Source organism: Phyllobates terribilis, unplaced genomic scaffold, assembly GCF_046119375.1.
Source record: "Phyllobates terribilis strain yellow unplaced genomic scaffold, ASM4611937v1 Scaffold_169__1_contigs__length_4117513, whole genome shotgun sequence".
Lineage (NCBI taxonomy): Eukaryota > Metazoa > Chordata > Amphibia > Anura > Dendrobatidae > Phyllobates > Phyllobates terribilis.
The window spans coordinates 1,412,647-1,435,458 of NW_027362929.1; the positions used below are offsets into that span (position 1 = coordinate 1,412,647).

General features: G+C 48.1%; 13 non-coding genes and 1 pseudogene across 13 annotated transcripts; all 14 read right to left on the bottom strand.

The window, feature by feature from the left end:
- Window positions 1-5,474: 5,474 nt before the first annotated feature.
- Window positions 5,475-5,552, bottom strand: LOC141210784 (U2 spliceosomal RNA; annotated as a pseudogene).
- Window positions 5,553-6,672: 1,120 nt separating this feature from the next.
- On the bottom strand, window positions 6,673-6,863 carry LOC141208464 (U2 spliceosomal RNA). The gene has a single exon (XR_012278692.1). It is a non-coding gene; the product is annotated as a U2 spliceosomal RNA (small nuclear RNA).
- A 1,119-nt stretch (window positions 6,864-7,982) lies between these two features.
- LOC141208466 (U2 spliceosomal RNA) lies at window positions 7,983-8,173 on the bottom strand. The gene has a single exon (XR_012278694.1). It is a non-coding gene; the product is annotated as a U2 spliceosomal RNA (small nuclear RNA).
- Window positions 8,174-9,295: 1,122 nt separating this feature from the next.
- On the bottom strand, window positions 9,296-9,486 carry LOC141208467 (U2 spliceosomal RNA). The gene has a single exon (XR_012278695.1). It is a non-coding gene; the product is annotated as a U2 spliceosomal RNA (small nuclear RNA).
- Window positions 9,487-10,610: 1,124 nt separating this feature from the next.
- LOC141208468 (U2 spliceosomal RNA) lies at window positions 10,611-10,801 on the bottom strand. Its single transcript, XR_012278696.1, has one exon. It is a non-coding gene; the product is annotated as a U2 spliceosomal RNA (small nuclear RNA).
- Window positions 10,802-11,920: 1,119 nt separating this feature from the next.
- Window positions 11,921-12,111, bottom strand: LOC141210144 (U2 spliceosomal RNA). Its single transcript, XR_012280321.1, has one exon. It is a non-coding gene; the product is annotated as a U2 spliceosomal RNA (small nuclear RNA).
- A 1,120-nt stretch (window positions 12,112-13,231) lies between these two features.
- Window positions 13,232-13,422, bottom strand: LOC141208469 (U2 spliceosomal RNA). Its single transcript, XR_012278697.1, has one exon. It is a non-coding gene; the product is annotated as a U2 spliceosomal RNA (small nuclear RNA).
- A 1,121-nt stretch (window positions 13,423-14,543) lies between these two features.
- Window positions 14,544-14,734, bottom strand: LOC141208470 (U2 spliceosomal RNA). Its single transcript, XR_012278698.1, has one exon. It is a non-coding gene; the product is annotated as a U2 spliceosomal RNA (small nuclear RNA).
- A 1,124-nt stretch (window positions 14,735-15,858) lies between these two features.
- On the bottom strand, window positions 15,859-16,049 carry LOC141208471 (U2 spliceosomal RNA). The gene has a single exon (XR_012278699.1). It is a non-coding gene; the product is annotated as a U2 spliceosomal RNA (small nuclear RNA).
- Window positions 16,050-17,173: 1,124 nt separating this feature from the next.
- LOC141208472 (U2 spliceosomal RNA) lies at window positions 17,174-17,364 on the bottom strand. Its single transcript, XR_012278700.1, has one exon. It is a non-coding gene; the product is annotated as a U2 spliceosomal RNA (small nuclear RNA).
- A 1,124-nt stretch (window positions 17,365-18,488) lies between these two features.
- LOC141208473 (U2 spliceosomal RNA) lies at window positions 18,489-18,679 on the bottom strand. Its single transcript, XR_012278701.1, has one exon. It is a non-coding gene; the product is annotated as a U2 spliceosomal RNA (small nuclear RNA).
- Window positions 18,680-19,799: 1,120 nt separating this feature from the next.
- Window positions 19,800-19,990, bottom strand: LOC141208474 (U2 spliceosomal RNA). The gene has a single exon (XR_012278702.1). It is a non-coding gene; the product is annotated as a U2 spliceosomal RNA (small nuclear RNA).
- Window positions 19,991-21,110: 1,120 nt separating this feature from the next.
- On the bottom strand, window positions 21,111-21,301 carry LOC141209928 (U2 spliceosomal RNA). Its single transcript, XR_012280114.1, has one exon. It is a non-coding gene; the product is annotated as a U2 spliceosomal RNA (small nuclear RNA).
- Window positions 21,302-22,426: 1,125 nt separating this feature from the next.
- LOC141210524 (U2 spliceosomal RNA) lies at window positions 22,427-22,608 on the bottom strand. Its single transcript, XR_012280689.1, has one exon. It is a non-coding gene; the product is annotated as a U2 spliceosomal RNA (small nuclear RNA).
- Between the last annotated feature and the right edge of the window lie 204 nt (window positions 22,609-22,812).

Below are 22,812 nucleotides of genomic sequence, written 5' to 3' on the forward strand. Positions count from 1 at the left end.
GACACATCACACCCCTATGCTACACAAAACACTCAATCTGAAAGAAAAAGCATGTCAATCAATACAGTACGACGAATCGTGATAAGGGATGGGGATTGGGAAAAAGGGGATGGGGAGGGGAAAATCACAGGCCCGAAGCTTTATTGAAAGACAAGACACATAAGGGGAGAGGGGGAGGAGGGGTTTAGTCCTCATCCTCGTCCTCCGGACCGTCCACGATGGAATAGTCTCTGAGCAGGCTGTGGATCAGCCTGCGGCAGTCCTGGATGGACATCCTCTCCCTCCTCAAGATGAGCCGGTTCCTGGCGACCCAAACGGCATCCTTGAAGCAGTTCATAAGGCGCCAAGCCTCCTGGATGGCTCCGACGGTATGAACCCCAGGGAAGAGTCCGTAAAGCACAGAATGGTGCGATAGGCTCGCCCTGGGGACAGAGTTCCTCAGGTCGTCCTCAAGGGCAGTCAACAGGCGCTGTGCAAATCCGCAGTCCCAAAAAGTGTGCAAAGATGTTTCCTCCACGAAGGGGCACCTTGGACAGTACCGGGTCTTGCACAGGTTCCGGGCATGCATGAATGACCGGACGGGCAGTCCGCCCTGAATCGCCATCCACGACAAGTCCTTGTGCCCGTTGGTCAGCCTGTCAGACGACACATTTGTCCACACAGTCTCCAGCGTGTCCTGGTGAAGTCCTGTGATGTTCTCCACGTCATCCTTGGCTCTGATGAGCTTGTGGATAGTTTTGGGCTTCCACAAGTCGGGCTTGAGTCCCTCCAGTTGATGTTCCCCCACAAATCGAACGACGTCTCCGTAGAACCATGGCGTCGTCCAGTTGTAGGGGAAGGAGCTGTCCCACTTGTCCCAGCCGAGTCGCCTCCAAAGAGGAAGCAGGAAGAAGCGAGACATGGACCTGCCCGCGGAGCCATTCTTGACTTGCAAAGTCCGGCGGACACAATCACACACAAAAGAGGATCGCAGGAGGGTGGGGATATCTGGAACGCCCTTCCCACCCTTGCGAGGCTCCTTGTACATGACGGCCCGCCTGACTCTGTCCATCTTGGATCCCCAGACAAAGTGAAACACTGTCCTGGTAATGGCCCTGCACACAGTGACGTGTGGGGGCCAGGCCTGCGCCGTGTACTGCAAGACGGGCAGGACCTCATTACGCAGGACGAGTGCCTTACCCTCACAAGTGAGGTGTCTGAGGCTCCAGAGTCCGATCCGTTGCTTCACTTTGGCCAAGCGTTCTTGCCAGGACTTGAGGGCCGCTCCTTCCTTCCGAACCAGACTCCCAGCACCTTGAGGAAATCCGGTTGAATGTTGAAGGGGAAGGGGGCGGAGGAGGCCGGCTGCCAATCCCCGAAGAGCATGGCTTCCGACTTCCTGCAGTTGACTTTGGCCCCTGAAGCCCGGCCGAACCTCTCACACGTCTGGACGAGGGCGTCGACTGAACCACGATCAGCGCAGAAGACGGTGACGTCGTCCATGTAGAGCGAGCACTTGACCTCGTGTCGTCCCGGACCCGGTGCGGTGATCCCTCTGATCTCTCCATTCTGCCGGATAGCCTCTGCGAAGAGTTCTATAACACAAACAAAAAGAAGAGGTGATAGAGGGCAGCCTTGTCTGACCCCAGAGAGGACAGGGAAGGGGTCAGTCTTCCAGCCGTTCACCAACACCGAGCTGTGGATATCAAAATACATCAGACGGACATACGAACAAAACATGTTACCCAAACCTAACCGGTGCAGAGCTCGGCCCATGAACTCGTGGGAAACCCGGTCGAAGGCCTTCTCCTGATCCAAGGAGACCAGGGCCGCGTGTGCGCGGCGGACCTTGATGTACTCGACCGTGTCCCGCACGAGAGCGAGGCTGTCTGCGATGCGACGTCCAGGGATGCCGCAGGTCTGGTCCGGGTGGATGATCCGTCCGATGACCGTCTTAAGTCGTGTCGCCATCGTCTTGGCCAGGATCTTGTAGTCCACGTTGAGCAGAGTGATGGGACGCCAATTCCTCAGGTCGCACCTCTCTCCCTTCCGCTTGTACAGGATCGTGACCATTCCTTCCCTCAAAGATGGAGGCATTCTACCCTCCACCACCATCTCCTCGTACAGGTCCAACAGGTCCGGACAGATGAGGTCTCCCAGCGCTACATAGAGCTCCGCTGGAAGACCATCACTGCCCGGGGTCCTGCCGGTCCTAAAGGATTTAGCGGCAGAGAGCAATTCGCCCACCATCAGAGGTTTGTCCAAGGCTGCCGTGCCTGCAGGATCAAGATGGTTAGTGATACCTGACAGGAACTTATCAGCAGCGTCGGGGTCGGTAGTCTTGTGGGAGTAGAGTTCGCTGTAGAAGTCGCTGACGACCCTCATCACGTCCTCCTTCCCACGTCGCATGTTTCCGCTCTCGTCTCGCAGCTCGTTCAGGGGCGTGTGACCGGCATGAAGTTTCCTGAAAAAGAATGAGTTACATTTCTCACCCTTCTCCAGATTCTCCACTTTGGAACGGAAGACGATTCGCTTGGACTCCTCCTCAAAGTGCCTTTTCAGGCTCTTCTTGGTCTCCTCCAGCTCCTCCCTCACGTCCCAGCCGCAGTGAAGAAGGTCCTGCAGCGACCGCAGCTCGTGCTGCAGCCCTCTGAAGTCCCTCCTCTTCTCACACGCCTGTTGTCGACCCTTGGCCTGAAAGAAACAGCGAAACTCAACTTTAACATATTCCCACCAATCAGAGACTGTTTGGAAGCTACCCTTGTAGGACTGCCACATTGCGTAGGCTGCTCTCAGCTCCTCCACGACTTCATCCTGAGCCAGCAGAGCACAATTCAGCTTCCAGGAGCCGGGGCCGGACGGAAAACCGTCGCCGAGGACACCTTGTAAGTGAATGGCTCTGTGGTCGGAGAAGAAGCAGGGGACCATCGAGTGCCTACTCTGCCTGACTGCCCGAGAGGTGAACACAAAGTCAATCCTGGAGCGGAGTGAGCCATCGGGTCGGCTCCACGAATAGTTCGTGGAGCCTCTCCCCATGGAGCCCACCACGTCCTGAAGAGAGGCCTCGGTTACCATCTCGATGAGCAGCTTGGACGTGATGTCCAACTTGGCAGATGTGCCAGAACTACGACCATCCTCCTCGATGGGGCAGTTGAAATCCCCGGCCATCACTAAGGTCCTGGTGGTGGCAAGCTGAAGCCGCAGGGTCTGGAAAAGCTCCAAACGCTCATTCTTCAGTGGGGACGCATACACGTTGATGAACCTGACAGGTTCTCCTGCCCAGTTGCCATCTACAACAAGAGCCCTGCCGCAGATGAGCTCCTGGACGGACTCAAGCGTGAATGCGCCCCCCCTGATCAGAATTGCGACCCCCGCAGACTTGCAGTCACCCCCACCGGACCAGTAGGATGGACCGTGGGACCACTCCCTGGCCAGATGTTTGAAGGACCTAGAGGAGGGAAGGGAACATTCCTGCAACATATAAACATCACACAACTGGGAAGTAAGGAAGGCATAAATAGTCTGACGTCTGAACTTGTCCTTGATGCTCCTGACATTAATGGAAAATAAGTTAATATTAGCCATCATGTAGGGAAAAAAGAAAAAGTTAGCGCAGGCAATACACCTTAGTTACCACTCCGGTCGGGTGGTCCCTCGTCGGTGTTGACTGCTGGTGACGGGATCACCAGCAGGCCCTCTTCCTCCATCTGGTCAAGCAGCGCGGCCTCGATCTCGGCGACCACCAGTTCCTCCTCTTCTGGCTCGGCCACCAGGGTCTCAACCATGTGCTCCATCTCTTCTGGCTCAGGGAGGGTATCCTCCTTTTCGCCTACGAAATCCAGAATCTTCTTTTTGGAGGATTCAGTAGCAGGGCTGTCCTCCACCTTCCTCTTTCCCCGGGTTGGAACTGGGGAGACAAGAAGGGGAAAATCCTCCTCGGAATAGATAGCGGCGGGTGGAGGAAAGGTTAATTCCACCGCTACCATGGTCTGGGGAGGGAGAGTGGCTGCCGGGGCAGGGGAAAGGACACCTGCTGAGGAGTAGGGGAAGGAGGAAGAGGAAGTGGAATCCTCAGCAGGGGTGGCCGGGGTGGGGGGGATTGGACGAGGGTGGCAGGGGGAGGGATCGAGAGAGGGGTGACAGAACTCTTACCCTCCTTTGACTTTTTCTTCTGCTTCGGAGCTGTTGGGACCGTCGCTGGGGCTTTGGCCACCGACTCCTTGACCGCTTTGGCCTTGGTCGTCTCGGCCTTGGCCGCTGGGGCCTTGGTCGTCGCGTCCTTGACCTTCACAGGCCTGGTCGTCGGGGCCTTGTCCTCCGGAGCTGGGGTCGTCGCAACCACCGATGCCCAGGATCTCTCACGCTTGGGGCAATCCTTGTATAGATGAGCCGCCAGCCCACACAGGTTGCAGGACGTGTTCTTCGGGCAGTCCTTCGAGCTGTGTCCCGTCACTCGACAAATCCTGCAGGCATCCTCCTTGCAGTCCTTCATCTCGTGGCCGTTCTTGCCGCATCTCCTGCAGTTCCGCGGCATGTCCGGGTAATAGATGAGGCCGTAGGAGTTGCCCAGGGAGAATGTCGGGGGCAGGTGCCGAAGTCCGTCTGAGTACGCCAGGACCCTGTGAAGTCTAACGGTCACCGACCACTTACCTGTCCAGAAGCCGAGTCCATTCAGGATGTGAGAGGGTTCCTTCACAACCAAACAGAAGCGTCTCAGGAAGGTACAGATGTCTTGGCCTGGGGTGTGCGGGTTGCGCATGGAGACCGTGATCCTCCTTTCGTCCCTCTGGATAGGGCAGCTACCTGTAAAGGCAAAGAAAGAATTATCCGGTCCTTTTGCGCTTACCATTTCCCAGAACCTCCTGCAGGTGTTCACAGTGGCGAAGGTGACGAAGAAGATCCCCGTCAAGAAGGTCTGGATGCTGAGGGTGTCCGACTTGGAGAAGCCTCGATCCAGCAGCATCTTCTGGCAGAACACGTCCGAGGACATGTCCGGCACCCTCCCATCCACTTCCTTCAGCTTCAGGGCCACCGTCTGCCGCATCCATGGCTCCAGGGCTGGAGCTTCGTGGCGGGGCTTCTGGGGTCCCTTCTGCTGGCCAGTCGTGGAGGCAGAGTCCTTGGGGTCAGAATCGGCTCCTGGCTGGGCCCTCCTGGCTGTCCCCTGCTCCAGGCTCTTCTTTTCAGCCTTCCTCGCAGCGCTTGCCATGGCTTTCCTCCTGCAGTTACTTCTTGGAGCTGGATCTGGAACTCTTCCCGGAATGGGTGGAGCTATGCAGATTCTTCTCCCGTCGTGTTCTGGACAAATTCCCCGAAAGGTCTTTGTCTCGATGATTTTCTTCCTCGAAGATTCCACAGGACAGCCCGATTCTTCTCCGAGTCTTCGTCTTCTTCTGGATTCTTTAGAGCTTCTTCCTCCCACCGATATCCGCCTTCCTTCTCCGATGTCAGCTGGGCTCCGAAGCTCTTCTCCTTCCGAGTTCGATCGCTCTCGTCAAGTGTAGATCGTAGCTCTTGTGTTCTTAAAAGAACAGATACTACACTTGATGTTAGCCAAAAGGCCGAGAAGCGATAACCAGAATTGGTTTCCGACTACGGTGCCACCCAAGGATTCTGAAAAGTCCATTTGTGGAGATGGCCACCTGGACTCCCGTTAAGAAGACATGCTGTCAACCTCTAGATCCCTCACATGCCTGCACTTTTCGGCTTGCTGCTGCTGCAATCCACGCATTTTAGATCTGCATAACTCCACCTCTTTTAGCACAGTACCCTCAACCCCCGGCTGTTCCCACCCGCCTCAACACCGTTGGAAGGGAGGAGAACCAATTAAGGCGGGGGGGGGGTGGAACGAGCAGCTGTCTACCCTTAGCAGGAGGGTTGCTGATTAATTACCTCTCCTGCTGCTGCTGCTGCTGGCTGTCCAGCAGCAGACTGAAGGTGGCTGCTGCTGTGCGCAGGTATATAAAGGCTCAGAGCCTATTATGACAAGCGCAGCCAGCGTTCCATTGCCACATTCCGTCTACTGCAGGCGGGATACCTGGATGGCTGAATGTCACTGAGAAGCTCACAGAGACCGCCATAAGCAACAGTTTAAAAGAATGCCACAGACTAATCAACCAAACTTTTTGGGTTGGTTTCTCTTTTATAGTCTGCAGGCATTAAATGAAAGAAGTCAGTGTTCCAGCAGAGGGAGACAACGTTTCAGAAAAGGCATTGTAGCAAACCAAAAAAGAAATTTTAAGCGCAGCAGAGTAACCAGCTCACATACCTGTTAGCTCAGGTGAGTTTAAAAGGCTGCTGTTGATAACAAGGGCATTTGCTAAATAGATGGTGTGTGTGCAACAATATACTGAAAGGTCAATTATATTGTGCAGCTTATCTCACCACCTGTAGTTATTTAGGTGAAAGCTCCAAAATGCTTGCCTAATATGTCTGTTTATCCAAAAGGAAGTATAGAGGGAGAGCTAGATAGATAGCATTGCATTACATTACATTACATGGCAATGCAATGCACAGTTGCTGAAGTTGAACCAAAATGAGCTTGTCATCTGGCTTCTGCAACTTTTAACATGAAAAATCCAATGAGGAGAAGAAAAGCAAAGACAAAGAGTCCATCCCAAAATCCGACAAACAAGCAAAATGAACAAAAAGCATTGAATTCAATTCTTTCTGATTTTAGAAACTGCATTAAAGAAGGGGTGCACCGGTCCTGGAGATACTGCAATACCAGGTCAATGCGTGGAGTGGACAGAGCAAGCTCTTTTTCCATCTCCCTGTTCTAAAAATCCATTTAATATATGGTCCCCAGATAGGGGACGTATCAGATATTAAACTGATAAGAACAGATACTACACTTGATCTTAGCCAAAAGGCCGAGAAGCGATAACCAGAATTGGTTTCCGACTACGGTGCCACCCAAGGATTCTGAAAAGTCCATTTGTGGAGATGGCCACCTGGACTCCCGTTAAGAAGACATGCTGTCAACCTCTAGATCCCTCACATGCCTGCACTTTTCGGCTTGCTGCTGCTGCAATCCACGCGTTTTAGATCTGCATAACTCCACCTCTTTTAGCACAGTACCCTCAACCCCCGGCTGTTCCCACCCGCCTCAACACCGTTGGAAGGGAGGAGAACCAATTAAGGCGGGGGGGGGTGGAACGAGCAGCTGTCTACCCTTAGCAGGAGGGTTGCTGATTAATTACCTCTCCTGCTGCTGCTGCTGCTGGCTGTCCAGCAGCAGACTGAAGGTGGCTGCTGCTGTGCGCAGGTATATAAAGGCTCAGAGCCTATTATGACACGCGCAGCCAGCGTTCCATTGCCACATTCCGTCTACTGCAGGCGGGATACCTGGATGGCTGAATGTCACTGAGAAGCTCACAGAGACCGCCATAAGCAACAGTTTAAAAGAATGCCACAGACTAATCAACCAAATTTTTTGGGTTGGTTTCTCTTTTATAGTCTGCAGGCATTAAATGAAAGAAGTCAGTGTTCCAGCAGAGGGAGACAACGTTTCAGAAAAGGCATTGTAGCAAACCAAAAAAGAAATTTTAAGCGCAGCAGAGTAACCAGCTCACATACCTGTTAGCTCAGGTGAGTTTAAAAGGCTGCTGTTGATAACAAGGGCATTTGCTAAATAGATGGTGTGTGTGCAACAATATACTGAAAGGTCAATTATATTGTGCAGCTTATCTCACCACCTGTAGTTATTTAGGTGAAAGCTCCAAAATGCTTGCCTAATATGTCTGTTTATCCAAAAGGAAGTATAGAGGGAGAGCTAGATAGATAGCATTGCATTACATTACATTACATGGCAATGCAATGCACAGTTGCTGAAGTTGAACCAAAATGAGCTTGTCATCTGGCTTCTGCAACTTTTAACATGAAAAATCCAATGAGGAGAAGAAAAGCAAAGCCAAAGAGTCCATCCCAAAATCCGACAAACAAGCAAAATGAACAAAAAGCATTGAATTCAATTCTTTCTGATTTTAGAAACTGCATTAAAGAAGGGGTGCACCGGTCCTGGAGATACTGCAATACCAGGTCAATGCGTGGAGTGGACAGAGCAAGCTCTTTTTCCATCTCCCTGTTCTAAAAATCCATTTAATATATGGTCCCCAGATAGGGGACGTATCAGATATTAAACTGATAAGAACAGATACTACACTTGATCTTAGCCAAAAGGCCGAGAAGCGATAACCAGAATTGGTTTCCGACTACGGTGCCACCCAAGGATTCTGAAAAGTCCATTTGTGGAGATGGCCACCTGGACTCCCGTTAAGAAGACATGCTGTCAACCTCTAGATCCCTCACATGCCTGCACTTTTCGGCTTGCTGCTGCTGCAATCCACGCGTTTTAGATCTGCATAACTCCACCTCTTTTAGCACAGTACCCTCAACCCCCGGCTGTTCCCACCCGCCTCAACACCGTTGGAAGGGAGGAGAACCAATTAAGGCAGGGGGGGGGGGTGGAACGAGCAGCTGTCTACCCTTAGCAGGAGGGTTGCTGATTAATTACCTCTCCTGCTGCTGCTGCTGCTGGCTGTCCAGCAACAGACTGAAGGTGGCTGCTGCTGTGCGCAGGTATATAAAGGCTCAGAGCCTATTATGACACGTGCAGCCAGCTTTCCATTGCCACATTCCGTCTACTGCAGGCGGGATACCTGGATGGCTGAATGTCACTGAGAAGCTCACAGAGACCGCCATAAGCAACAGTTTAAAAGAATGCCACAGACTAATCAACCAAACTTTTTGGGTTGGTTTCTCTTTTATAGTCTGCAGGCATTAAATGAAAGAAGTCAGTGTTCCAGCAGAGGGAGACAACGTTTCAGAAAAGGCATTGTAGCAAACCAAAAAAGAAATTTTAAGCGCAGCAGAGTAACCAGCTCACATACCTGTTAGCTCAGGTGAGTTTAAAAGGCTGCTGTTGATAACAAGGGCATTTGCTAAATAGATGGTGTGTGTGCAACAATATACTGAAGGGTCAATTATATTGTGCAGCTTATCTCACCACCTGTAGTTATTTAGGTGAAAGCTCCAAAATGCTTGCCTAATATGTCTGTTTATCCAAAAGGAAGTATAGAGGGAGAGCTAGATAGATAGCATTGCATTACATTACATTACATGGCAATGCAATGCACAGTTGCTGAAGTTGAACCAAAATGAGCTTGTCATCTGGCTTCTGCAACTTTTAACATGAAAAATCCAATAAGGAGAAGAAAAGCAAAGCCAAAGAGTCCATCCCAAAATCCGACAAACAAGCAAAATGAACAAAAAGCATTGAATTCAATTCTTTCTGATTTTAGAAACTGCATTAAAGAAGGGGTGCACCGGTCCTGGAGATACTGCAATACCAGGTCAATGCGTGGAGTGGACAGAGCAAGCTCTTTTTCCATCTCCCTGTTCTAAAAATCCATTTAATATATGGTCCCCAGATAGGGGACGTATCAGATATTAAACTGATAAGAACAGATACTACACTTGATCTTAGCCAAAAGGCCGAGAAGCGATAACCAGAATTCGTTTCCGACTACGGTGCCACCCAAGGATTCTGAAAAGTCCATTTGTGGAGATGGCCACCTGGACTCCCGTTAAGAAGACATGCTGTCAACCTCTAGATCCCTCACATGCCTGCACTTTTCGGCTTGCTGCTGCTGCAATCCACGCGTTTTAGATCTGCATAACTCCACCTCTTTTAGCACAGTACCCTCAACCCCCGGCTGTTCCCACCCGCCTCAACACCGTTGGAAGGGAGGAGAACCAATTAAGGCGGGGGGGGGGGGGGTGGAACGAGCAGCTGTCTACCCTTAGCAGGAGGGTTGCTGATTAATTACCTCTCCTGCTGCTGCTGCTGCTGGCTGTCCAGCAGCAGACTGAAGGTGGCTGCTGCTGTGCGCAGGTATATAAAGGCTCAGAGCCTATTATGACACGCGCAGCCAGCGTTCCATTGCCACATTCCGTCTACTGCAGGCGGGATACCTGGATGGCTGAATGTCACTGAGAAGCTCACAGAGACCGCCATAAGCAACAGTTTAAAAGAATGCCACAGACTAATCAACCAAACTTTTTGGGTTGGTTTCTCTTTTATAGTCTGCAGGCATTAAATGAAAGAAGTCAGTGTTCCAGCAGAGGGAGACAACGTTTCAGAAAAGGCATTGTAGCAAACCAAAAAAGAAATTTTAAGCGCAGCAGAGTAACCAGCTCACATACCTGTTAGCTCAGGTGAGTTTAAAAGGCTGCTGTTGATAACAAGGGCATTTGCTAAATAGATGGTGTGTGTGCAACAATATACTGAAAGGTCAATTATATTGTGCAGCTTATCTCACCACCTGTAGTTATTTAGGTGAAAGCTCCAAAATGCTTGCCTAATATGGCTGTTTATCCAAAAGGAAGTATAGAGGGAGAGCTAGATAGATAGCATTGCATTACATTACATTAAATGGCAATGCAATGCACAGTTGCTGAAGTTGAACCAAAATGAGCTTGTCATCTGGCTTCTGCAACTTTTAACATGAAAAATCCAATGAGGAGAAGAAAAGCAAAGCCAAAGAGTCCATCCCAAAATCCGACAAACAAGCAAAATGAACAAAAAGCATTGAATTCAATTCTTTCTGATTTTAGAAACTGCATTAAAGAAGGGGTGCACCGGTCCTGGAGATACTGCAATACCAGGTCAATGCGTGGAGTGGACAGAGCAAGCTCTTTTTCCATCTCCCTGTTCTAAAAATCCATTTAATATATGGTCCCCAGATAGGGGACGTATCAGATATTAAACTGATAAGAACAGATACTACACTTGATCTTAGCCAAAAGGCCGAGAAGCGATAACCAGAATTGGTTTCCGACTACGGTGCCACCCAAGGATTCTGAAAAGTCCATTTGTGGAGATGGCCACCTGGACTCCCGTTAAGAAGACATGCTGTCAACCTCTACATCCCTCACATGCCTGCACTTTTCGGCTTGCTGCTGCTGCAATCCACGCGTTTTAGATCTGCATAACTCCACCTCTTTTAGCACAGTACCCTCAACCCCCGGCTGTTCCCACCCGCCTCAACACCGTTGGAAGGGAGGAGAACCAATTAAGGCGGGGGGGGGGTGGAACGAGCAGCTGTCTACCCTTAGCAGGAGGGTTGCTGATTAATTACCTCTCCTGCTGCTGCTGCTGCTGGCTGTCCAGCAGCAGACTGAAGGTGGCTGCTGCTGTGCGCAGGTATATAAAGGCTCAGAGCCTATTATGACACGCGCAGCCAGCGTTCCATTGCCACATTCCGTCTACTGCAGGCGGGATACCTGGATGGCTGAATGTCACTGATAAGCTCACAGAGACCGCCATAAGCAACAGTTTAAAAGAATGCCACAGACTAATCAACCAAACTTTTTGGGTTGGTTCTCTTTTATAGTCTGCAGGCATTAAATGAAAGAAGTCAGTGTTCCAGCAGAGGGAGACAACGTTTCAGAAAAGGCATTGTAGCAAACCAAAAAAGAAATTTTAAGTGCAGCAGAGTAACCAGCTCACATACCTGTTAGCTCAGGTGAGTTTAAAAGGCTGCTGTTGATAACAAGGGCATTTGCTAAATAGATGGTGTGTGTGCAACAATATACTGAAAGGTCAATTATATTGTGCAGCTTATCTCACCACCTGTAGTTATTTAGGTGAAAGCTCCAAAATGCTTGCCTAATATGTCTGTTTATCCAAAAGGAAGTATAGAGGGAGAGCTAGATAGATAGCATTGCATTACATTACATTACATGGCAATGCAATGCACAGTTGCTGAAGTTGAACCAAAATGAGCTTGTCATCTGGCTTCTGCAACTTTTAACATGAAAAATCCAATGAGGAGAAGAAAAGCAAAGCCAAAGAGTCCATCCCAAAATCCGACAAACAAGCAAAATGAACAAAAAGCATTGAATTCAATTCTTTCTGATTTTAGAAACTGCATTAAAGAAGGGGTGCACCGGTCCTGGAGATACTGCAATACCAGGTCAATGCGTGGAGTGGACAGAGCAAGCTCTTTTTCCATCTCCCTGTTCTAAAAATCCATTTAATATATGGTCCCCAGATAGGGGACGCATCAGATATTAAACTGATAAGAACAGATACTACACTTGATCTTAGCCAAAAGGCCGAGAAGCGATAACCAGAATTGGTTTCCGACTACGGTGCCACCCAAGGATTCTGAAAAGTCCATTTGTGGAGATGGCCACCTGGACTCCCGTTAAGAAGACATGCTGTCAACCTCTAGATCCCTCACATGCCTGCACTTTTCGGCTTGCTGCTGCTGCAATCCACGCGTTTTAGATCTGCATAACTCCACCTCTTTTAGCACAGTACCCTCAACCCCCGGCTGTTCCCACCCGCCTCAACACCGTTGGAAGGGAGGAGAACCAATTAAGGCGGGGGGGGGGTGGAACGAGCAGCTGTCTACCCTTAGCAGGAGGGTTGCTGATTAATTACCTCTCCTGCTGCTGCTGCTGCTGGCTGTCCAGCAGCAGACTGAAGGTGGCTGCTGCTGTGCGCAGGTATATAAAGGCTGAGAGCCTATTATGACACGCGCAGCCAGCGTTCCATTGCCACATTCCGTCTACTGCAGGCGGGATACCTGGATGGCTGAATGTCACTGAGAAGCTCACAGAGACCGCCATAAGCAACAGTTTAAAAGAATGCCACAGACTAATCAACCAAACATTTTGGGTTGGTTTCTCTTTTATAGTCTGCAGGCATTAAATGAAAGAAGTCAGTGTTCCAGCAGAGGGAGACAACGTTTCAGAAAAGGCATTGTAGCAAACCAAAAAAGAAATTTTAAGCGCAGCAGAGTAACCAGCTCACATACCTGTTAGCTCAGGTGAGTTTAAAAGGCTGCTGTTGATAACAAGGGCATTTGCTAAATAGATGGTGTGTGTGCAACAATATACTGAAAGGTCAATTATATTGTGCAGCTTATCTCACCACCTGTAGTTATTTAGGTGAAAGCTCCAAAATGCTTGCCTAATATGTCTGTTTATCCAAAAGGAAGTATAGAGGGAGAGCTAGATAGATAGCATTGCATTACATTACATTACATGGCAATGCAATGCACAGTTGCTGAAGTTGAACCAAAATGAGCTTGTCATCTGGCTTCTGCAACTTTTAACATGAAAAATCCAATGAGGAGAAGAAAAGCAAAGCCAAAGAGTCCATCCCAAAATCCGACAAACAAGCAAAATGAACAAAAAGCATTGAATTCAATTCTTTCTGATTTTAGAAACTGCATTAAAGAAGGGGTGCACCGGTCCTGGAGATACTGCAATACCAGGTCAATGCGTGGAGTGGACAGAGCAAGCTCTTTTTCCATCTCCCTGTTCTAAAAATCCATTTAATATATGGTCCCCAGATAGGGGACGTATCAGATATTAAACTGATAAGAACAGATACTACACTTGATCTTAGCCAAAAGGCCGAGAAGCGATAACCAGAATTGGTTTCCGACTACGGTGCCACCCAAGGATTCTGAAAAGTCCATTTGTGGAGATGGCCACCTGGACTCCCGTTAAGAAGACATGCTGTCAACCTCTAGATCCCTCACATGCCTGCACTTTTCGGCTTGCTGCTGCTGCAATCCACGCGTTTTAGATCTGGATAACTCCACCTCTTTTAGCACAGTACCCTCAACCCCCGGCTGTTCCCACCCGCCTCAACACCGTTGGAAGGGAGGAGAACCAATTAAGGCGGGGGGGGGGGTGGAACGAGCAGCTGTCTACCCTTAGCAGGAGGGTTGCTGATTAATTACCTCTCCTGCTGCTGCTGCTGCTGGCTGTCCAGCAGCAGACTGAAGGTGGCTGCTGCTGTGCGCAGGTATATAAAGGCTCAGAGCCTATTATGACACGCGCAGCCAGCGTTCCATTGCCACATTCCGTCTACTGCAGGCGGGATACCTGGATGGCTGAATGTCACTGAGAAGCTCACAGAGACCGCCATAAGCAACAGTTTAAAAGAATGCCACAGACTAATCAACCAAACTTTTTGGGTTGGTTTCTCTTTTATAGTCTGCAGGCATTAAATGAAAGAAGTCAGTGTTCCAGCAGAGGGAGACAACGTTTCAGAAAAGGCATTGTAGCAAACCAAAAAAGAAATTTTAAGCGCAGCAGAGTAACCAGCTCACATACCTGTTAGCTCAGGTGAGTTTAAAAGGCTGCTGTTGATAACAAGGGCATTTGCTAAATAGATGGTGTGTGTGCAACAATATACTGAAAGGTCAATTATATTGTGCAGCTTATCTCACCACCTGTAGTTATTTAGGTGAAAGCTCCAAAATGCTTGCCTAATATGTCTGTTTATCCAAAAGGAAGTATAGAGGGAGAGCTAGATAGATAGCATTGCATTACATTACATTACATGGCAATGCAATGCACAGTTGCTGAAGTTGAACCAAAATGAGCTTGTCATCTGGCTTCTGCAACTTTTAACATGAAAAATCCAATGAGGAGAAGAAAAGCAAAGCCAAAGAGTCCATCCCAAAATCCGACAAACAAGCAAAATGAACAAAAAGCATTGAATTCAATTCTTTCTGATTTTAGAAACTGCATTAAAGAAGGGGTGCACCGGTCCTGGAGATACTGCAATACCAGGTCAATGCGTGGAGTGGACAGAGCAAGCTCTTTTTCCATCTCCCTGTTCTAAAAATCCATTTAATATATGGTCCCCAGATAGGGGACGTATCAGATATTAAACTGATAAGAACAGATACTACACTTGATCTTAGCCAAAAGGCCGAGAAGCGATAACCAGAATTGGTTTCCGACTACGGTGCCACCCAAGGATTCTGAAAAGTCCATTTGTGGAGATGGCCACCTGGACTCCCGTTAAGAAGACATGCTGTCAACCTCTAGATCCCTCACATGCCTGCACTTTTCGGCTTGCTGCTGCTGCAATCCACGCGTTTTAGATCTGGATAACTCCACCTCTTTTAGCACAGTACCCTCAACCCCCGGCTGTTCCCACCCGCCTCAACACCGTTGGAAGGGAGGAGAACCAATTAAGGCGGGGGGGGGGGGGGTGGAACGAGCAGCTGTCTACCCTTAGCAGGAGGGTTGCTGATTAATTACCTCTCCTGCTGCTGCTGCTGCTGGCTGTCCAGCAGCAGACTGAAGGTGGCTGCTGCTGTGCGCAGGTATATAAAGGCTCAGAGCCTATTATGACACGCGCAGCCAGCGTTCCATTGCCACATTCCGTCTACTGCAGGCGGGATACCTGGATGGCTGAATGTCACTGAGAAGCTCACAGAGACCGCCATAAGCAACAGTTTAAAAGAATGCCACAGACTAATCAACCAAACTTTTTGGGTTGGTTTCTCTTTTATAGTCTGCAGGCATTAAATGAAAGAAGTCAGTGTTCCAGCAGAGGGAGACAACGTTTCAGAAAAGGCATTGTAGCAAACCAAAAAAGAAATTTTAAGCGCAGCAGAGTAACCAGCTCACATACCTGTTAGCTCAGGTGAGTTTAAAAGGCTGCTGTTGATAACAAGGGCATTTGCTAAATAGATGGTGTGTGTGCAACAATATACTGAAAGGTCAATTATATTGTGCAGCTTATCTCACCACCTGTAGTTATTTAGGTGAAAGCTCCAAAATGCTTGCCTAATATGTCTGTTTATCCAAAAGGAAGTATAGAGGGAGAGCTAGATAGATAGCATTGCATTACATTACATTACATGGCAATGCAATGCACAGTTGCTGAAGTTGAACCAAAATGAGCTTGTCATCTGGCTTCTGCAACTTTTAACATGAAAAATCCAATGAGGAGAAGAAAAGCAAAGCCAAAGAGTCCATCCCAAAATCCGACAAACAAGCAAAATGAACAAAAAGCATTGAATTCAATTCTTTCTGATTTTAGAAACTGCATTAAAGAAGGGGTGCACCGGTCCTGGAGATACTGCAATACCAGGTCAATGCGTGGAGTGGACAGAGCAAGCTCTTTTTCCATCTCCCTGTTCTAAAAATCCATTTAATATATGGTCCCCAGATAGGGGACGTATCAGATATTAAACTGATAAGAACAGATACTACACTTGATCTTAGCCAAAAGGCCGAGAAGCGATAACCAGAATTGGTTTCCGACTACGGTGCCACCCAAGGATTCTGAAAAGTCCATTTGTGGAGATGGCCACCTGGACTCCCGTTAAGAAGACATGCTGTCAACCTCTAGATCCCTCACATGCCTGCACTTTTCGGCTTGCTGCTGCTGCAATCCACGCGTTTTAGATCTGGATAACTCCACCTCTTTTAGCACAGTACCCTCAACCCCCGGCTGTTCCCACCCGCCTCAACACCGTTGGAAGGGAGGAGAACCAATTAAGGCGGGGGGGGGGGGGGTGGAACGAGCAGCTGTCTACCCTTAGCAGGAGGGTTGCTGATTAATTACCTCTCCTGCTGCTGCTGCTGCTGGCTGTCCAGCAGCAGACTGAAGGTGGCTGCTGCTGTGCGCAGGTATATAAAGGCTCAGAGCCTATTATGACACGCGCAGCCAGCGTTCCATTGCCACATTCCGTCTACTGCAGGCGGGATACCTGGATGGCTGAATGTCACTGAGAAGCTCACAGAGACCGCCATAAGCAACAGTTTAAAAGAATGCCACAGACTAATCAACCAAACTTTTTGGGTTGGTTTCTCTTTTATAGTCTGCAGGCATTAAATGAAAGAAGTCAGTGTTCCAGCAGAGGGAGACAACGTTTCAGAAAAGGCATTGTAGCAAACCAAAAAAGAAATTTTAAGCGCAGCAGAGTAACCAGCTCACATACCTGTTAGCTCAGGTGAGTTTAAAAGGCTGCTGTTGATAACAAGGGCATTTGCTAAATAGATGGTGTGTGTGCAACAATATACTGAAAGGTCAATTATATTGTGCAGCTTATCTCACCACCTGTAGTTATTTAGGTGAAAGCTCCAAAATGCTTGCCTAATATGTCTGTTTATCCAAAAGGAAGTATAGAGGGAGAGCTAGATAGATAGCATTGCATTACATTACATTACATGGCAATGCAATGCACAGTTGCTGAAGTTGAACCAAAATGAGCTTGTCATCTGGCTTCTGCAACTTTTAACATGAAAAATCCAATGAGGAGAAGAAAAGCAAAGCCAAAGAGTCCATCCCAAAATCCGACAAACAAGCAAAATGAACAAAAAGCATTGAATTCAATTCTTTCTGATTTTAGAAACTGCATTAAAGAAGGGGTGCACCGGTCCTGGAGATACTGCAATACCAGGTCAATGCGTGGAGTGGACAGAGCAAGCTCTTTTTCCATCTCCCTGTTCTAAAAATCCATTTAATATATGGTCCCCAGATAGGGGACGTATCAGATATTAAACTGATAAGAACAGATACTACACTTGATCTTAGCCAAAAGGCCGAGAAGCGATAACCAGAATTGGTTTCCGACTACGGTGCCACCCAAGGATTCTGAAAAGTCCATTTGTGGAGATGGCCACCTGGACTCCCGTTAAGAAGACATGCTGTCAACCTCTAGATCCCTCACATGCCTGCACTTTTCGGCTTGCTGCTGCTGCAATCCACGCGTTTTAGATCTGGATAACTCCACCTCTTTTAGCACAGTACCCTCAACCCCCGGCTGTTCCCACCCGCCTCAACACCGTTGGAAGGGAGGAGAACCAATTAAGGCGGGGGGGGGGGGGGTGGAACGAGCAGCTGTCTACCCTTAGCAGGAGGGTTGCTGATTAATTACCTCTCCTGCTGCTGCTGCTGCTGGCTGTCCAGCAGCAGACTGAAGGTGGCTGCTGCTGTGCGCAGGTATATAAAGGCTCAGAGCCTATTATGACACGCGCAGCCAGCGTTCCATTGCCACATTCCGTCTACTGCAGGCGGGATACCTGGATGGCTGAATGTCACTGAGAAGCTCACAGAGACCGCCATAAGCAACAGTTTAAAAGAATGCCACAGACTAATCAACCAAACTTTTTGGGTTGGTTTCTCTTTTATAGTCTGCAGGCATTAAATGAAAGAAGTCAGTGTTCCAGCAGAGGGAGACAACGTTTCAGAAAAGGCATTGTAGCAAACCAAAAAAGAAATTTTAAGCGCAGCAGAGTAACCAGCTCACATACCTGTTAGCTCAGGTGAGTTTAAAAGGCTGCTGTTGATAACAAGGGCATTTGCTAAATAGATGGTGTGTGTGCAACAATATACTGAAAGGTCAATTATATTGTGCAGCTTATCTCACCACCTGTAGTTATTTAGGTGAAAGCTCCAAAATGCTTGCCTAATATGTCTGTTTATCCAAAAGGAAGTATAGAGGGAGAGCTAGATAGATAGCATTGCATTACATTACATTACATGGCAATGCAATGCACAGTTGCTGAAGTTGAACCAAAATGAGCTTGTCATCTGGCTTCTGCAACTTTTAACATGAAAAATCCAATGAGGAGAAGAAAAGCAAAGCCAAAGAGTCCATCCCAAAATCCGACAAACAAGCAAAATGAACAAAAAGCATTGAATTCAATTCTTTCTGATTTTAGAAACTGCATTAAAGAAGGGGTGCACCGGTCCTGGAGATACTGCAATACCAGGTCAATGCGTGGAGTGGACAGAGCAAGCTCTTTTTCCATCTCCCTGTTCTAAAAATCCATTTAATATATGGTCCCCAGATAGGGGACGTATCAGATATTAAACTGATAAGAACAGATACTACACTTGATCTTAGCCAAAAGGCCGAGAAGCGATAACCAGAATTGTTTTCCGACTACGGTGCCACCCAAGGATTCTGAAAAGTCCATTTGTGGAGATGGCCACCTGGACTCCCGTTAAGAAGACATGCTGTCAACCTCTAGATCCCTCACATGCCTGCACTTTTCGGCTTGCTGCTGCTGCAATCCACGCGTTTTAGATCTGCATAACTCCACCTCTTTTAGCACAGTACCCTCAACCCCCGGCTGTTCCCACCCGCCTCAACACCGTTGGAAGGGAGGAGAACCAATTAAGGCGGGGGGGGGGTGGAACGAGCAGCTGTCTACCCTTAGCAGGAGGGTTGCTGATTAATTACCTCTCCTGCTGCTGCTGCTGCTGGCTGTCCAGCAGCAGACTGAAGGTGGCTGCTGCTGTGCGCAGGTATATAAAGGCTCAGAGCCTATTATGACACGCGCAGCCAGCGTTCCATTGCCACATTCCGTCTACTGCAGGCGGGATACCTGGATGGCTGAATGTCACTGAGAAGCTCACAGAGACCGCCATAAGCAACAGTTTAAAAGAATGCCACAGACTAATCAACCAAACTTTTTGGGTTGGTTTCTCTTTTATAGTCTGCAGGCATTAAATGAAAGAAGTCAGTGTTCCAGCAGAGGGAGACAACGTTTCAGAAAAGGCATTGTAGCAAACCAAAAAAGAAATTTTAAGCGCAGCAGAGTAACCAGCTCACATACCTGTTAGCTCAGGTGAGTTTAAAAGGCTGCTGTTGATAACAAGGGCATTTGCTAAATAGATGGTGTGTGTGCAACAATATACTGAAAGGTCAATTATATTGTGCAGCTTATCTCACCACCTGTAGTTATTTAGGTGAAAGCTCCAAAATGCTTGCCTAATATGTCTGTTTATCCAAAAGGAAGTATAGAGGGAGAGCTAGATAGATAGCATTGCATTACATTACATTACATGGCAATGCAATGCACAGTTGCTGAAGTTGAACCAAAATGAGCTTGTCATCTGGCTTCTGCAACTTTTAACATGAAAAATCCAATGAGGAGAAGAAAAGCAAAGCCAAAGAGTCCATCCCAAAATCCGACAAACAAGCAAAATGAACAAAAAGCATTGAATTCAATTCTTTCTGATTTTAGAAACTGCATTAAAGAAGGGGTGCACCGGTCCTGGAGATACTGCAATACCAGGTCAATGCGTGGAGTGGACAGAGCAAGCTCTTTTTCCATCTCCCTGTTCTAAAAATCCATTTAATATATGGTCCCCAGATAGGGGACGTATCAGATATTAAACTGATAAGAACAGATACTACACTTGATCTTAGCCAAAAGGCCGAGAAGCGATAACCAGAATTGGTTTCCGACTACGGTGCCACCCAAGGATTCTGAAAAGTCCATTTGTGGAGAAGGCCACCTGGACTCCCGTTAAGAAGACATGCTGTCAACCTCTAGATCCCTCACATGCCTGCACTTTTCGGCTTGCTGCTGCTGCAATCCACGCGTTTTAGATCTGCATAACTCCACCTCTTTTAGCACAGTACCCTCAACCCCCGGCTGTTCCCACCCGCCTCAACACCGTTGGAAGGGAGGAGAACCAATTAAGGCGGGGGGGGGGTGGAACGAGCAGCTGTCTACCCTTAGCAGGAGGGTTGCTGATTAATTACCTCTCCTGCTGCTGCTGCTGCTGGCTGTCCAGCAGCAGACTGAAGGTGGCTGCTGCTGTGCGCAGGTATATAAAGGCTCAGAGCCTATTATGACACGCGCAGCCAGCGTTCCATTGCCACATTCCGTCTACTGCAGGCGGGATACCTGGATGGCTGAATGTCACTGAGAATCTCACAGAGACCGCCATAAGCAACAGTTTAAAAGAATGCCACAGACTAATCAACCAAACTTTTTGGGTTGGTTTCTCTTTTATAGTCTGCAGGCATTAAATGAAAGAAGTCAGTGTTCCAGCAGAGGGAGACAACGTTTCAGAAAAGGCATTGTAGCAAACCAAAAAAGAAATTTTAAGCGCAGCAGAGTAACCAGCTCACATACCTGTTAGCTCAGGTGAGTTTAAAAGGCTGCTGTTGATAACAAGGGCATTTGCTAAATAGATGGTGTGTGTGCAACAATATACTGAAAGGTCAATTATATTGTGCAGCTTATCTCACCACCTGTAGTTATTTAGGTGAAAGCTCCAAAATGCTTGCCTAATATGTCTGTTTATCCAAAAGGAAGTATAGAGGGAGAGCTAGATAGATAGCATTGCATTACATTACATTACATGGCAATGCAATGCACAGTTGCTGAAGTTGAACCAAAATGAGCTTGTCATCTGGCTTCTGCAACTTTTAACATGAAAAATCCAATGAGGAGAAGAAAAGCAAAGCCAAAGAGTCCATCCCAAAATCCGACAAACAAGCAAAATGAACAAAAAGCATTGAATTCAATTCTTTCTGATTTTAGAAACTGCATTAAAGAAGGGGTGCACCGGTCCTGGAGATACTGCAATACCAGGTCAATGCGTGGAGTGGACAGAGCAAGCTCTTTTTCCACCTCCCTGTTCTAAAAATCCATTTAATATATGGTCCCCAGATAGGGGACGTATCAGATATTAAACTGATAAGAACAGATACTACACTTGATCTTAGCCAAAAGGCCGAGAAGCGATAACCAGAATTGGTTTCCGACTACGGTGCCACCCAAGGATTCTGAAAAGTCCATTTGTGGAGATGGCCACCTGGACTCCCGTTAAGAAGACATGCTGTCAACCTCTAGATCCCTCACATGCCTGCACTTTTCGGCTTGCTGCTGCTGCAATCCACGCGTTTTAGATCTGCATAACTCCACCTCTTTTAGCACAGTACCCTCAACCCCCGGCTGTTCCCACCCGCCTCAACACCGTTGGAAGGGAGGAGAACCAATTAAGGCGGGGGGGGTGGGGGGTGGAACGAGCAGCTGTCTACCCTTAGCAGGAGGGTTGCTGATTAATTACCTCTCCTGCTGCTGCTGCTGCTGGCTGTCCAGCAGCAGACTGAAGGTGGCTGCTGCTGTGCGCAGGTATATAAAGGCTCAGAGCCTATTATGACACGCGCAGCCAGCGTTCCATTGCCACATTCCGTCTACTGCAGGCGGGATACCTGGATGGCTGAATGTCACTGAGAAGCTCACAGAGACCGCCATAAGCAACAGTTTAAAAGAATGCCACAGACTAATCAACCAAACTTTTTGGGTTGGTTTCTCTTTTATAGTCTGCAGGCATTAAATGAAAGAAGTCAGTGTTCCAGCAGAGGGAGACAACGTTTCAGAAAAGGCATTGTAGCAAACCAAAATAGAAATTTTAAGCGCAGCAGAGTAACCAGCTCACATACCTGTTAGCTCAGGTGAGTTTAAAAGGCTGCTGTTGATAACAAGGGCATTTGCTAAATAGATGGTGTGTGTGCAACAATATACTGAAAGGTCAATTATATTGTGCAGCTTATCTCACCACCTGTAGTTATTTAGGTGAAAGCTCCAAAATGCTTGCCTAATATGTCTGTTTATCCAAAAGGAAGTATAGAGGGAGAGCTAGATAGATAGCATTGCATTACATTACATTACATGGCAATGCAATGCACAGTTGCTGAAGTTGAACCAAAATGAGCTTGTCATCTGGCTTCTGCAACTTTTAACATGAAAAATCCAATGAGGAGAAGAAAAGCAAAGCCAAAGAGTCCATCCCAAAATCCGACAAACAAGCAAAATGAACAAAAAGCATTGAATTCAATTCTTTCTGATTTTAGAAACTGCATTAAAGAAGGGGTGCACCGGTCCTGGAGATACTGCAATACCAGGTCAATGCGTGGAGTGGACAGAGCAAGCTCTTTTTCCATCTCCCTGTTCTAAAAATCCATTTAATATATGGTCCCCAGATAGGGGACGTATCAGATATTAAACTGATAAGAACAGATTTTTTGATTGAAGCTGCATCCAAGGCACTGAAAAATGTGACCGAAGTCACACCAAAACAGCGCACGAGGCGAGGATTCATGTGGACCCTTCCCGGAGGAGAGGGTCCCCAATAAACCATCCCCATCCCTCCGAGCCAGAAGGCCACAGCGAGGGTCAGGGATCTCCGATGCTCTCCCTAGCCGAAGCCGGAGAAGAGCCGTTTTCGTGCTCCCAGCTTCCATCTAGGCTGCC